We start from the raw sequence: 16,278 nt of genomic DNA, 5'->3' as shown, positions 1-16,278 counted from the left end.
CATTTAAGTTACGATTGTGCTTGCAATAAAGAGCCCCAAATATAGCACACATCCTTGCTTCTGTTTCCACCTTTCCCTCCAACACCCTCTTTCAGGTTTAGCCCAAGCACCCAACAAGATATCGAAAAGACAGTCACTATAAGGAAGTACAGCCTCAACGTTAGGCTGGTCCGGATGTAGAATGCCAATTGCAGGTTCTGTTGACAATGCCACAGAAGGAAGATGTAAATTTAGTACAACATCAAGTAGGCCGAAAAACAGCCAGAGGAACTGCAGTGCAGATTCACGTTGTTAGTACAGAAAAGAAGGAACTGATGTTAGCGCATTGGGCAAGGGCTTATATGGACTCCGTTAACGTCACACTCAGGAGATGACGTCGCTGCAGAGTCACTCGATGCCCACTACCGACGCACAGAGATACTGCTGAAATAATTTCCAGATCCAGTCTGTCACCTGGGGAGGATTCAAGGATAAGGAATCTGCAGCTAGATGTCTATCAGATCAATCATGCATCTTGACCTCCAAAATACAGTGGTATTAGCCTTAGTACTGACAAAAATCGATTATTGCAATTCTCTATATGTTAATATTCAACAGAAATTACCGAATACACTCAAAATTCTTCAGAATGCCGCTGCACGTCTTCTTTTAGGGATTCCAAAGTTTCAACCCATATCTCAAATTTTACCCAAACTTCATTGGCTGCCAGTAAAAAAGCAAATCATCTTTAAGGCATTGTGCATTACTCACAAGGCCATTCATGGCTGCGGCCCAGAATATCTAAAGCATGGGTTTCAACGATATGCTCCCACAAGAACACATCGTTCCACCTTTTCATATATTTTGGTGGTCATAACAATCAAAGAAGCACAAGAAGGAGGGTAGAAGCTTTATCCAAAGTAGCTTTCCTACTTTTTGGAAATCCCTCAAATACATGGCTGTTTACAAATACGTATTTCAGGTGATATCCTTTTATCATTTTAGTCAAAAAGAGGGTGGGAGCACACTGCCTCACATCCCAGCATTCAGTTGGCCTCCATGCATCATGGACATGTTATGCATTTTAACACTTACTTTAGTGACTGTCTTTAGTTTTTCACCCTTGTTGGTGCAGTCAGTGCTGGTTATCTCTATACACGTGCTTCAAGATAGTTGTCCCTCTTCAGTAGAGGGCAACATCATTTTTCGGGGTTCTGGAAATGCTGCCTAAAGTCTTCTCCGGTCTCTTTACCACTCACTTGTAGCAGATGCCTCAGCCACAGTGCATCAGTTCATTAGCTCAAGGGAGCCTTTTCAAACAAAAAGTGGGTGGGAGCACACCGCCTCACATCTCAGCACGCAGTGGGCCCCAATGCATTCTGGGAAATGCAGTGAATGCTAGCACTTACTTCAGTGACAGACTACTTGTTGCTCTCCATTGATAAAGGAATTAATCCGGAGACACGTGTCTAGAGTTACACAGAATAGGCTGCACCAACAAGAGTGAAAAATTAAAGACTACTACTGAAGTAAGTTTTACCATGCGCTGCATTGGAGCAAATTGAATGCTGGGATGTGAGGCTCCCATCTTTCTTATATTTTCATTGATTGCAGTCTAATGTTTTCTCCATCTCACCAGCGCCAATGGGCAGTTGCATGCTCTATAAAAATGTTAATTCATTCAACTGAATGGTTTTTATTGGGCCTAAACACAAAGTCTGTAGCCTAAACATGATATTCAGCTTTGCATGGTCCCACCACGCCCTCAATACAGTAAATGTGTGCCCAATAGCGTATACAGCACAGGCAGCAACATTTGAAGCTTCAATAGCACATAACAGACAGACACCATAGAATCAGAAGTAGTGTAAGCTACCCTAAACCAAAAAAGAAACACTGCAAATTAGGAACCCGGTGGTACTACTTTCCCAGAAGCACAGAAAAGGTACAAGAGAGGGAACAGAACTGAGTGTCCCTCCCATACAAAACAGGTACACAAGAGCAGCAGCAAAGCAAGCTCATGTCACACAAAGAACAGGTACAGTACAGGTTATAGGACCAGTTCAAGAGCCATAGGGCTCGTAGAAGATACTAGGACCCCACTTTCCGTTTACCTGCGATGTCCTGGGCCTGATTTACTATGAGATCTGAAAACTGAGCATCAAGTACAGCCCTTTGGTATTTGACTTTTGGGGTAAGAAGTTGAGCAGTCCGTTAAAACTCATTAACTCATGGACTAACTATTAATAAGTATTTGTCCCACCATTCCATTATCTTGAATAAGAAAAAGGACTTTACCCTGGCAAAATACTACACCAATTAATCTGCTACGATGAACGAAACATACTAACAACTATGGGAAATAAGCAATGCTTCAGATTGTTTTGAATAATTCCCTGGTTGTGACTTTAGTGTCCGATCATAACTTTTTTTATAGCAAATGAGCCTTTATCGCTATCAGGGAGACTATCTGGTGATTAGCCTTGCTTTATGGATACTGATTGATTAAAATAAAAGTCTCAAGCTGCTGTCAGCCTCTGTGGTGCCATTTCCATTGATCACTGTGCTAAGGAATCAGTTTGAGGGAGGTTCGCTGCCGCTGTGGCCACCAGTCACAGCATCTTAGCCCGGCCGCCTTCTTACAAGCACTGACCAACAGAGGCTTCGTACTATGGTATATTCTAGAAGCAGCTGTTGCAGGCCAAAAAAACTCCCTCTTCACACCCAATGAGATGTCAACCCACCCCAGCAGTCACTTTAAAATGGGCACAGCTGCGCAAGTAGGTGAGACTGGTGTCTAATGGGGGACTTTGGTTGTTTCTTGAGCCTGTGCTCTGGGATCCCCAGCTTTAAAATGACAAGGGTATGGCTACATTTTCACAGTGCTCTGCACAATCCCGGCAAGAGAGCAGCAACCACTAGTGGCAATTTCAAAATTTTATAGCATGTCACAGTTGTTGTTTTGGACAACCCACAGGGTTACTGGGGGTGCCATTGCCACATAGCTTCCTCCTCTGGGTGCAAGTCGATTACAATTCTAATTAACATTTAGAACTCTGATGAGGTCTACATAAAAACAGGGCAATATAACAATAACACAAATCAAGTTAATAGCATACATTTAAAAATGTAAAATCCTTTTGACCAATGACTTCATTCTTAGGAGAGAATAGAATTTGCTGAGCCTCCACTACTGTCTTAATGCATTTTTAAAACATCAGCCTTAAAATACGATGGCGAGGAAAGTGCAGTGCAGGACAAACAAATAATACACTATTAAAATCCTGAATACCCATATTACACAGAATATCTTTATCTTTTGAATTAGACCACTTTGCTGTAACACATAGAGGAATTACATTCACGTTATAACATAAAAAACGACAGATTCCATGCTCTAGGTTCCCAGACAGATACTGCTGAGTTTCCCATAACGGACATGAGGCATTTATAGCTTCACATTTTCTCTTTAATTCGCAATATTTTACATCTAACCGTTGACTTGTAATATTGGACGAATACTTTAACAAAACTGAAAAGTTAAATATGGAAGAAAGTCCAGTGATTACCGCTTTAAGCAAATTGATGTAGAACATAGTCAAAATCCTTAAATAATTAATATGAGCTGGTATTCCCACTAGGGTACACTAGCCAAGCTTTGCACATGACAATTGTTAAGCCAAATTCCAATCTTAGAGTAGGTACAAGGAAAGAATATTTAAAATCTCATAACTTATGCAAAATTTGACCTTCCATCCCACTTTCACATGCCGACTGAATCTATGGCATATAATAAAGTTGGGGAATTTTTACCTTACATAAAGACAGCAAATGTAAAAAATGCCTACAACTGTAAACAACTGTATTACAAAATGTTCTTAAACCATTACCACGCGACAAGGCCTCAGATGAACAATGGTCTACCTGATCCTTTTCCTTCATATTGCCTGACAGAGGCTCTCATTCCCCCAATAGCAGTAGGGAAGGTATGCAGTTGAGCCGTAGGCACCTCTGTACCAAGACTGGATGAATGAAGATCAACAGTGTAATTGCTCCATCCATCTTCCTTAATTGGACCTGAAGAGATTTTATTCTACAACCACAGTAGTTAGACATACTTTCCTAAAATCTGTTTGTGTATTTTCGGTAGGCAGCTTCTTTTAGCTCAAACTATTTATGATCAAGCGGATCCTTACTGAAAGCAATGTTTAATCTCTGCCGCCTTCTTTTGAAGGGGATACATTTGCCTCTTTGCACAGAGAATGGACCAAATTGACTTCTCACTAGTCTCACTATCTCTGTACATAAGTAGATAACAGGATTATAATGTGGTTGCCTTGAAGAGACCAGATTGTTTAACTTAGATTTAGCCCCCAAGGATTTCATGTAACTTTCAGACTTAAAAAAAGGCTGTGGGTAGAGGGGCCCTGCAATTAATGCAGTCAATGATTCTTTCAAATTAGCAGTTAGCTTGGCATTCCGAGTAGTACTGCCAGTTTATTTATCAAACCTTACTGTTGATTCGTTGGGGTTCCAAGAACGTTTAAGATACCAAATGCCCATAGACAAAGTCTGGGGAAATAGTCCCGCTGCATTCCAAGAAATCACTTGTAGGCTATTACTAGGTACTTCTATTGCTATTGAACCCAATGGTACCCTTGGAATTAAGTCTCATCCGCTGTAACTGGAGTATTCCAACTCCCCTTCATGCCAAGTAAGGATATACCCCTGCCCTCTTTACCAGAGATACCCACAGATTTGTTAAGATTCACATTTGACACAGATTTTAATGAGCGGTAATACCATAGAGTGAAGAAGGAAAGTTGCCTCACCCAGGATATTTGGAGGAAACTGTACTATCCTTCTTCTCCTGAAGAAGGGGGGTGTTACATCTATGCCAAAACTGCGTAACTTGTCATTATTAAGTATGATTAGATTTGATACCACTCTTGAATAAAAAAAATACTCTAGCCCTGCTATTTGCCTGAGTTCTTGATTTACACTAGGGAAATACCACTACTTTGAACCATACACAATTATCTATGTCAGTAAAGCAACCCAATAAAAATGCTGTATTAAAAGATTTCTAACCAAAGAGGCTCATTCAATACATTACATGCTGTGTTAACCCAAGCTTTTCCCACCAATAAATTACACTGTCCTACAAATTGATGGAAATACCTTCGCCGGGGGATTCAGTGAGATACAGGAGAGAACTTGTGTTGGATCTACATTTGGAATTCCAGGATGTCCCCAACCTGCAGGAATGAGGAATGAACTGAAGCCTGTTGCTGGGAGGAAGCTGCCACCCTTTCCATCATTGGACCAATGTCTTCTTTCTCCACTTGTCACCAGTATGTGGAAAAGTAAATTTTGCCATGTTGTATGTGCCTACGTGTTCCCCATCTTATGCTATATGTGCATGATCGATATGCATGTATTCCCCTCTGATCGATTAAAGACGCAATTACAGTTGTGTCCACCTCTAGTATGTCAGTTTCCAGTCATCGTGAAAGCAACGAATATTAGGCCTATGTAAACCTACGTTGCCACATTTCTCAGTGTGCACGTTAATTCATTGAATTGTCCCCGTTTCTAGGCCTCAAAAGGGCCCGGACTCAGATTCAGCTCCTGTCTCCTGAACGCTCTCCGAGGAGCGATACAGCCCCCACCTGTATCTCTGACCCTTAGCTTACTTCTTGCCACGCAGTGCCCGGCCCGGCCTGGCTCTGCCTCCCAGTCTGCCAAGAATATGTTATGTTTCTAGTTATCAGTTCAACCCTCCTTCTCTGCATTCCTAAGCTACTGAATCGCATCAATAGTTTCCGTCATGGTCTAGCCTTTATGTCTCCATGAAAGAGAAATACTGTATTAATATTCATAGAATATTCCTCGCACACGCACTACATATAGAATTATGCATACACCAGTCTTAGAGTCTATTAGCCTTTGCCCTGATAACTTTTGGATTCTATCAACATGTACTCTAAACCCCAGATACTAGATATGCCTGGGTACATGTCGCTCTGACACTCCAGACTTTAGTCTCCTCTTCTAACGCAGAAGTCATAGCCCCCAGTTCTCCCTGGTAACACGTCATTGCCCGTTTGCGCGCACCACTAGGTTAGAGGTCCCAGCTGCTCAGGTAGCCCCCTCCATGTTTCCGCCCCGTTTATGACATATTCTGTTACGTTTACATCACATGTCTATGTATACGCCCTGTACACGCCTTCTTGTTACATCATTTTGCCCTTATCTTTCGCGACTGTTACGAACCACGCCTACTGCTACGCCTACTGTATTGAATGTAATGTATTTGTTTAAGTATATATACTGTGCACTGTTATTAAAAGTTAGCCTATCCCCTTGTCCATTCCCAGATCCTGCCCCCGGCAGCTGCCATCCTATTCCCATGCAGGCTGTCCTGTTCCTGTCCTTTATGCCTGATTAAAGCCTGTAAACTCCAGCTACCTCGAATCCTGACTCTTATTTATTGAGCTATCTGTTTATATGAGTATCCTGAAAAATAGAACCGGTAATTAATTATTTATTTACCACATAATGGCGCCCGAATAGGGACTTGCCCTTTCCCCACGCGCCGGAGAAGCCACGCAGGCCCCCTGATCCTCTGCAGCCGTGACGGAACCATACCGTGCACGTGCAGATATTTCTGCTTCAAGTATCCCTCAGGCCCACGGAGGAGACGGAGGTTGCGGTCCAGCGTCCAGACGAGGCGGTGAGGAACGCGGCGAGTCCCGACCAGAGCCCAAGCCGAGAGTCCAAGGTCCGAGGTATCCAGAGGCCCACCTGTAACTGAAGTCCGAAGTTCGTCCGTCCGTCGTCGTAGCAGTCCAGTCCAGTCCGAGGCCTTCCGTTCTTGCTGCCCGGTGAGTACCGTTGCTGGGGTAGTATCTAGACAGGGTCAATTAATTGTCTCTGGTCCGTGGGTTTGGGTACACAGATCCAACACGAAGTGTTCACCTAGGTGGACGCGGGTCCTGACGTGTCTCTTAATGGGACCGGTAAGTTTCGTACTGTTTTAGCAGTGCATCTAGTCATTCTAGTAAGTTTCTGTTCCAGTAAGTTCTGTTCTCGAGAAAATTCATGTATTCTGTCCGAACTGTTATTATAAATGTTATTCCATGTGTTTTCAATGTCGTGGTATGAGTGATTCGTTTTTCAGTTATTATTGTGTTTATTGTGTATTGTATTGTGTCCAGACTCCAGCCTAAATTATGCCTTTGTTCTCGAAATTACGTCAGTTAAGAACTAGAAAAGGTCTGCTCGAGGAAGCAGTTCCTGTCCCGCCTAGGGACAGTCCAGGTCATTTTATGTACCATAAGCATGGCATAAGTGCCATATTATATCTAGACTTATGGGTGGAATACACCAAGGAATTAGAAGAGAAATATAGATGGCCCATGTCAGGTACATGGGATGCCGAGTGCATCATGCGAGTAGAAGAAGCATTATGGAAAAAGAAATCCAGACAGTCCCAGAAAGATGCCATCGAGTTATGGCGCAAAGAATCTCATAAAAGAACCGAAAAAGAAATCAGAAAATCAGAATTAAGTAGGGAATCCTCAGAAAGAGCCCAAGAAAGGGAATTAATCGAAGTAGGTGAACGAGTTAAAGCCGAACAGTCAGACAGACAGAGAAATGCCCTTATTAAGGGTATGTATCCTCTTCTTGCCGAGGGCTTGCCGAAAGCAACCCCGGAAGTACCATGTAATTTTCCGCCGTCATTAGTTCCGATTAAGCTACGTCATAAACCGACCGCAGCTGATATTTTTCTCTCGTCCTATTTGGACGACACAGTCCCAGAATATGCAAATACTGTTCCGCCAGCTCCCGTAAATAATGTAATTCCTGTTCCTCCAGCCACCGGGGCACCCGTTGCAGCACCTGTTACGGTACCCCCGGTCCAGCCCACAGTACAAGTACCCGCTACATCAGTCACTCTGCCAGCACGTACGATGCCCGTCGACGATTCTAGTTTAGGAGCCGCTGCGGGGGAAAGTCCTCCTGGAACCCCGCCTCAACACAGACGTGTGACATTACTCGAGCTACATGAACGTGCGTTACAGCGTACGCCCAGACCCCAGTCCGTTGCAGATATCAAGCGAGCCCTTACCGAGTGCCGTTATGATCCAGTCCCAGGCGATAATGATATGGTCATATATTCATTGCGCGTAAGACGGGTGACCGAGTATTTGGACACCCTGCCGAATATGAAAGAAGATCTAGACAGAATATATCGTTTCATCCGTACAGGAGATGATCCAGAAAGTATTGGCGAAGCCATGTCTCTAAGGAAAGCTGAGACTCAGCTCATGCTATTAAAGTTTCTAATTAATTGTTTAATAAGGGAACAAGATTATCCAACTAAGGATCCGACCGAAATGAAAGTCCTGACCAGGTGGAGTGATCATATAGCAGAGGGAAGACACAAGACACTAGGTAGTATAGAGAGTATGTACAAGAAAATTCGTAGGGAATTAATAAGGTTACACGAGAAACGCAAAGCAGCACAAGTAACCGAGAAAGAAGACGACTCTTCTACTGAAGAGGTAGACGACGAGAATCCCTCCAGAATAGCGTATGTAGGTAGAACTAGACTTCCCGACCGACATTCACGCCTAGAACACAAGAAAGTTTTTCCTCTTCCAACACCAGAACAAGGTTCTCTTGAGCAAGTATTTCAAGCTACCGATCACATTCTGAAATCACGAATCGGTTATAGTGAACTTAGTACCATGCATGAACAAGAACTAGTCCGGTCAGCAGTCCGATGGACTACCGATTCTACCACTTTTCCAGACGAAATAGTGGCACAATTGTTTCTGAAATTGCCCCCAGCCGAGCAGCGACTGGTGGGTATGTATATGATCCAGAACCTCATTACACTGTATGAGGGTCAGCATTCTGATCCAGGTCCGTTACATGATGTTCTGAACGAGCTACTCCAGTATAGATGGAGAGGTCTAGGTACCGATTTAATTAGTGTCATTCTAGAACAGCGCCACAAATATAGAACGTTTCTGAATCCGCATTTTGTTCACGTCTCACCTCCAGAAAGTAAACCGTTTTACATAGATAGACAGCATCCGTTACGAGAAGTACACCCAGTTAGGACAGCGGGTGGTGAAATGGAACGAGTATTTGTTTACACCCCTATTACAAAGATGGAACTCTTAGAGATGAAAAAGTTAATTCCCTGTCACGACAAAGATCCAGCAGGGTTCCATCGAGAATTAAAAGACATGCTCCGTATGGGAGAATACACATATCCTGATATCATTAAAATGTTAAAGGTCCTGTTGCCCGCAGGGGTATATGAAAAACTCAAGGAAAAAGAATGGGAGGTGGGAGAGAAAAAGATAGATTGGACAGCTCTAGAAGCTGAAGATACTTCACGAGTACCAGGTACTGGTCTTGGGGACAAATGTAAAGAATTGCCCGAGTTATTGATACAAGTTTTGCCAAGGTTACTAGCCACGAAAAAGGAAGATTGGGATGCAATCTCAGCATGTAAACAGAAACAGGATGAAGACACTAGTGATTTTTATTCTAGATTTGAAAAATGTTTTATTATCAACAGTGGTCTGAAGACGAGTAGCGAGTCGTACCCTCATCTTTTTGTTACTAAACTAGTCGAGAATTCAAGTCCACAAGTTAAAAATCGAGTTTTGAAAGTCGAAAGTACCTGGCAAGCTAATACCCCGTCACAAATGCTCCAGATGCTCCAGTATCACCAGAATAGAATCAGGGAAGAGCAAGAACATGAAAGGAGACGTATGAAAGATACGAAAATGAAAGTATTAGTTGCACAATCTGTTCCACAAGACAGTCAGAAGAGGGGTCCGAATCAAGCCAGTCATCCTGCAGCTCCCGTTAAAGGGACTTGCAATTACTGTAAACAGCCAGGTCATTTTATAAACGAGTGTGCAGTTCTGAAACACAACATAGCTACTGGTAAGACTAAAGAAAGACCACGTCCGCCTAGACAAGAACAAGTTTCACAGACTTCTCAGTCACCACAGAATGCACAACAGACAGTTCCAGCACCGCAGCCTATCGCTGCAACACAGCATGTTACACAGCAAATGTACCAGTATGCCCAGTCAGAGTATCCAGAGTATCAACAGTATTCATGAAACAGCCTAGAGAGGGAGGTAGGCTTGCTTCTCATCGAGATACCTGTAGATCAAGAGGGTCCCTATGTACACAGTCAAGTATTGGGGAAAGACAGAAAGTTTCTGATTGATACAGGGGCAAGTAGGACTACTATCAGTCATGACGAGGTTCCAGGGGCTCCGCTCTCAGGCTCTAAAAATGTTTCCCTTGGTTTTTCAGGAAAGCCAATTGTTAATGAAATTTCAAAACCAGTTTCCCTAGAAGTTGGTCCATTGTCCCGAACTACTGATTTATTACTTACAAAGTCATGTCCAGAAAATTTGTTAGGCATTAAAACATTAAAAGAATTAGGTGCAGTAAGTTGCTGCTCCCCAGAAGGAGTCCGATTGTTTCTCAGAGACTTTAAAGGTCACTATGTATTTCGTGATTTTGATCCAAGATTACTGAATGTTCCACAGCATTTATGGGCGCAAGGTCCAACTGATGTAGGATGTATGCACATCACACCCCATCGTGTGACTCTCAAACAAGGTATAGTTTTGCCACGAATCAGACAGTACAGATTGCCACCTGAGGCTGTAGCAGCCTTATCCAAAATTATTGACGAGCTTATTGCTCAAGGAGTGGTTGTAGAAACTGACTCCAATGTATGTAATTCTCCTATCATTCCAGTCATGAAACGTACTGATCCAAATGCACCTCCAGTATATCGATTAGTGATTGACCTTCGAGAGCTTAATAAATGTATCATACCCCAGTATCCAGTAGTCCCAGATATTTCATCCCTATTGACAGCCATTGATTCTGAAGCTACATTTTTCACTGTTATCGACCTCAAGAATGCATTTTTCAGTGGCCCCATTCATCCAGACAGCCAGTACCTTTTTGGTTTTTGTTTAAATGGAAGGAGCTATAAATTCACACGAGCTCCTCAAGGTTTCACAGAAAGTCCTAGTATTTACAGTCAAGCACTTAAGAGACAACTAGACAATATTCACATGCCAACTGACACTGCCCTGCTCCAGTATGTCGATGATCTACTGATCACAGCCCGTTCTGAACGTGACTGCGAGCGTGCGTCACTTACGGTTCTGTATTTCCTGGCCGAGCAGGGGCACAAGGTGTCCCCTTCCAAATTACAATTCTGTGTCCAGCAAGTGATCTACTTAGGCCACTTACTGTCCAAGTGGGGGAGGCAGTTGACACCAGACCGTATCCAGTTAATAGCGAGTCTTCCACAGCCCAAGACACAGAAGGAGGTACGAGCTTTTATCGGCCTTACTTCTTATTGTAGACAATGGATTCCTCAGTATGCATTTCTAGCCAAGCCACTGATACAGTTAACGACACAGGAGGCAGCCGTATCGACTGTCCTCCCTTGGACCCAGGAACATACACTTGTTTTCAATGAATTAAAGAAAGCCTTATGTCAAGCACCTGTTCTAGCAACACCGAACTACAGTAAGCCTTTTACACTTTTTGTCACAGAACGTGATGGTACTGCATTATCTGTTCTCACACAAGATCAAGCAGGACAGTACAAGCCCTGTGCTTATTTCTCGAGCACATTAGATCCAGTAGCCCAGGCTCTGCCTGCGTGCCTCAAGTCAGTTGCAGCCACAGCTCTAGCGATCAGACAGAGTGATTCCATAGTGTTAGGACACTCCCTAACAGTACAAGTTCCACACTCCGTGGAAGTTCTTTTAAACCGAACACAGACTCAGCACTTGACCATTGCACGTTTAACAGGTTATGAACTGACACTGTTCCAGCCACACATAGAAATCAGACGCTGCAACATTCTAAATCCTGCTACACTGTTACCGTCCGTTACTTCAAATCCTGCCACACATGACTGTGTGGAAGTTGTTAACACTATGACAAAGCCAAGACAAGACCTGACAGACATTGCATTACCTAACCCCGACCTGACACTTTATGTGGATGGTTCATGTATGAGAACAAGTACAGGAGAACTAGTAGCCGCGTATGCAGTGACTACTGAAACTGAAGTTATAGAAACACATTGTATTGACACCCTGTCTGCTCAAGCAGCAGAGCTAGTTGCTCTGACCCAAGCCTGCATACGTGCTAAGAACCTGAAAGTAAACATATATACAGATTCACGTTACGCATTCGGAGTCATACACGACTTTGGAGTGCTCTGGCAGGAGAGAGATTTCATGACTTCTCATGGAACCAAGATTCAGCATGGTCTCCTCATTCAAGCTCTGTTAGATGCAATACATTTACCGACAGCTATCGCTATCATGAAGTGCAAAGCACATACGAAAGTTACTGACATTATTTCCCAGGGTAACGATCTAGCAGATCGAACAGCTAAGCTTACAGCTCAGACTCTAGACATTCCAGTTAACACAACACAAACATTCAATCCAGATCAGACTATTTGTATGACAGTCAAGGACCCTACACAAGATGTCATAGACATACAGTTACATGCTACTCCCGAGGAAATCAAGAAATGGTCCGAACAAGGAGGGGTCCAGACAGATCAAGGATGGTTGACGAAGGGAAAAGCCACATGGTTTCTCCCCGACTCTATGGTTCAAGTCATTATTAATACCGCACATAGTCCAGCACATCTAGGAGAGAAAGCTATGTTAGACAGTATTCAGAACCTTTGGTTCAACAAACACTTACGAGCTGCAGCCAAGCAGAAAGTCCGTACCTGTATGATATGTTGTCAATTCAATCCAGGTAAAAGTGTCCCGGTGGAACAAGGTGGATTCCAACCTCCTGACCACCCTTTTGAAGTCCTCCAGATGGATTACATTCAGATGGAGCGATGTCGAGGTTTCAAGTATGTCCTTGTAGTTGTATGCGCTTTGTCCAGGTGGACAGAAGCATATCCAGTTCCAGATTACACAGCCGCGACCACTGCCAGGCAGTTGGTTCGTGAATTCTTTCCCCGCTATGGACTCCCTAGGGTCGTGTATTCTGATAACGGCCAGCCATTCTCATCTGAGTTAATGAAACATGTTTCCCTTTTGTTAGGGTACCAGTGGAAGTTCCATTGTGTGCGCCATCCTGAAGCAGCCGGTCTCGTAGAGAGACATAATCAGACCTTGAAAATCCGTATTGCCAAGATATGTAAAGAGAAAGGTGTAGACTGGCTAGTTGCCCTGCCAGTTGCCTTATTTTATATGAGGATGGTTGCACATTCCAGATCAGGTCTGTCCCCGTATGAGGTCGTATTCGGCCGCCCCCCTAACATGTGGGGTACTCCTAGACCCCGAAGTATTACTGATGTTTCATGTAATATGCTGACAGATTACCTAGCTTCCTTGATGTCTGCCCTACACTCTTGTCGTTCACAGGTTGCCGCTGCATTTCCAGACAACACCGAGGTGAAACCGCATGAAGTCATTCCAGGAAACCTCGTGTTGGTGCGGAACTTTGATCGTTCAAGCCCGCTGGAGCCCCGTTGGAAGGTGCCTCGCCTAGTTTTATTGACTACAAGGACCGCAGTGAAGTTGGAGGGCAGGAAAGGATGGGTCCACCTGTCCCACGTCAAAAATTCCATGGACTTCGTGAAAAATCTTTTGCTAAGGACTGTTCCATTACTAAAGACTGCCTAAAAACAGACTCTGAACTTGATCCTGAACTTAAAGTTCCTATGTTAGAGAAAACTCCGCAACAGGAGTATAAAGAAAAACTCAGGTCTAGTAAAATAAGTCAGCCAGTTTAATTGTCTAAGTCCCTCTCGGGTGAAACGGTTAGACAGGTCCCTGACATGTATGAGATAGACCCCCATAGTGAGAGAGTTAGTCAAAACTCTATAAGATGTATCGTTTTTCTAAGTTTCTTATTGTTTCTAAGTTTAATGGTTACCTGCACAAGTTATGCATTACATTTATGTTTTCCAATTTCTCATGTAAATAAGTTTTCTAATGTTACAGTAGAGCACACATTTAGTGATCTGCCTCCTCACGAGCTATCCTATCGTCTTGCTATGCGCAATAACACATTCATCAGAATGTTACACTATTCACACCAGACCAGCAATGCCACTAATTGTTGGGTGTGTGGTCGACTCCCCCCTTTCCAGACACCGAAGGGAGTTCTACCACTCTTTCCTTATCCGTTTTCACATAATGGTTCGTGTGGAGCATGGTCCACGTTAACGTCATCCTCCAATGATATGTCCCTTCTGAACAGAACATGTTTTCCAGACAAGCAAGGTGTCTCCCATAGAACAGGGTTAGATCTAGAAAATGAAGTATATGATTCAGGTAATTATTCTTCGAATTTTATGGTCTTGAATGTTCAGTCTGATACTACTCCAGATTTGCCTGCTATTTCAGTACTACCAGTCAAAGGCGAATTATGTGTCAGAAAGAATGGTTCCGCACATGTAGGACATAGTGATTGTACTACTATTGTCGAGTATAGTGACAGTGGGAAATCTATTTTCAAAGCCTCACGTCATTCTTATTTTGTTTGTGGTCAGACCGCATATGTTCGTCTGCCCCTCGATTGGGATGGAACATGTTACATTGCTTTCCTACTGCCACCAGTTTTTCTAGCCCCATCTGATTATCACAGAAACACACATCTAGTACACGTCAGACATAGAAGGGAGATCGAGTCCCCAATTGTCGATCAAACTGAAACTACTCTAGAACAGTATCAAGACTTTAATAAAGGTTTCTTCTTCTTTATAGGACCTATCCAGAATAGTAAGCTAATCCGTAGGTTAACGAGAACCCTTGAAGCAGTAGTGAATGAGACTACTTCTGCTCTAGGTAACTTAACTGAAGAGCAATCTGCTATGAGATTTGTCGTGCTCCAAAATCGTCTCGTTCTTGACGTCATACTGGCCGATAGAGGAGGAGCATGTAGAGTCATCGGATCTAGTTGTTGCATTTTCATTCCTAATAACGCGCCGTCTGTTTATTCAGCTATAACCAGACTTCATAAAATTGCCCATCAGTTACACCAGAATCCAGGCACCTGGACATGGTCCGGTTGGCTCTGGAGTATCATATCTGCCTGGGGATGGAAAGTATTGTCATTCCTAGGTATTGCAGTAATGATCATATTCAGTTGCTGCCTCTGTATACAATGTGGCCCTGCGATTTGCGGCATTTGTGCTACCTCTTGTATTCCTAGTCCTAAGTACCGTTCCAAGACAATTCGAGACGAGCAAATGATGCTATATGAAATGATAGATGGTATCATGAATATAGATGTTTCCTGATGGAAACGTAGGGCACAAGGAGGGAATGTGGAAAAGTAAATTTTGCCATGTTGTATGTGCCTACGTGTTCCCCATCTTATGCTATATGTGCATGATCGATATGCATGTATTCCCCTCTGATCGATTAAAGACGCAATTACAGTTGTGTCCACCTCTAGTATGTCAGTTTCCAGTCATCGTGAAAGCAACGAATATTAGGCCTATGTAAACCTACGTTGCCACATTTCTCAGTGTGCACGTTAATTCATTGAATTGTCCCCGTTTCTAGGCCTCAAAAGGGCCCGGACTCAGATTCAGCTCCTGTCTCCTGAACGCTCTCCGGAGAGCGATACAGCCCCCACCTGTATCTCTGACCCTTAGCTTACTTCTTGCCACGCAGTGCCCGGCCCGGCCTGGCTCTGCCTCCCAGTCTGCCAAGAATATGTTATGTTTCTAGTTATCAGTTCAACCCTCCTTCTCTGCATTCCTAAGCTACTGAATCGCATCAATAGTTTCCGTCATGGTCTAGCCTTTATGTCTCCATGAAAGAGAAATACTGTATTAATATTCATAGAATATTCCTCGCACACGCACTACATATAGAATTATGCATACACCAGTCTTAGAGTCTATTAGCCTTTGCCCTGATAACTTTTGGATTCTATCAACATGTACTCTAAACCCCAGATACTAGATATGCCTGGGTACATGTCGCTCTGACACTCCAGACTTTAGTCTCCTCTTCTAGCGCAGAAGTCATAGCCCCCAGTTCTCCCTGGTAACACGTCATTGCCCGTTTGCGCGCACCACTAGGTTAGAGGTCCCAGCTGCTCAGGTAGCCCCCTCCATGTTTCCGCCCCGTTTATGACATATTCTGTTACGTTTACATCACATGTCTATGTATACGCCCTGTACACGCCTTCTTGTTACATCATTTTGCCCTTATCTTTCGCGACTGT

General features: G+C 43.5%; 1 protein-coding gene across 5 annotated transcripts in view; it reads right to left on the bottom strand.

Moving 5' to 3' along the window:
* The window catches only part of SCAP (SREBF chaperone), a 678,128-nt gene that overhangs the window by 503,508 nt on the left and 158,342 nt on the right, over positions 1–16,278 (bottom strand). The window lies entirely within an intron of this gene.

Source organism: Lissotriton helveticus, chromosome 10, assembly GCF_964261635.1.
Source record: "Lissotriton helveticus chromosome 10, aLisHel1.1, whole genome shotgun sequence".
Lineage (NCBI taxonomy): Eukaryota > Metazoa > Chordata > Amphibia > Caudata > Salamandridae > Lissotriton > Lissotriton helveticus.
This window is presented reverse-complemented; position numbering and strand designations above follow the sequence as displayed.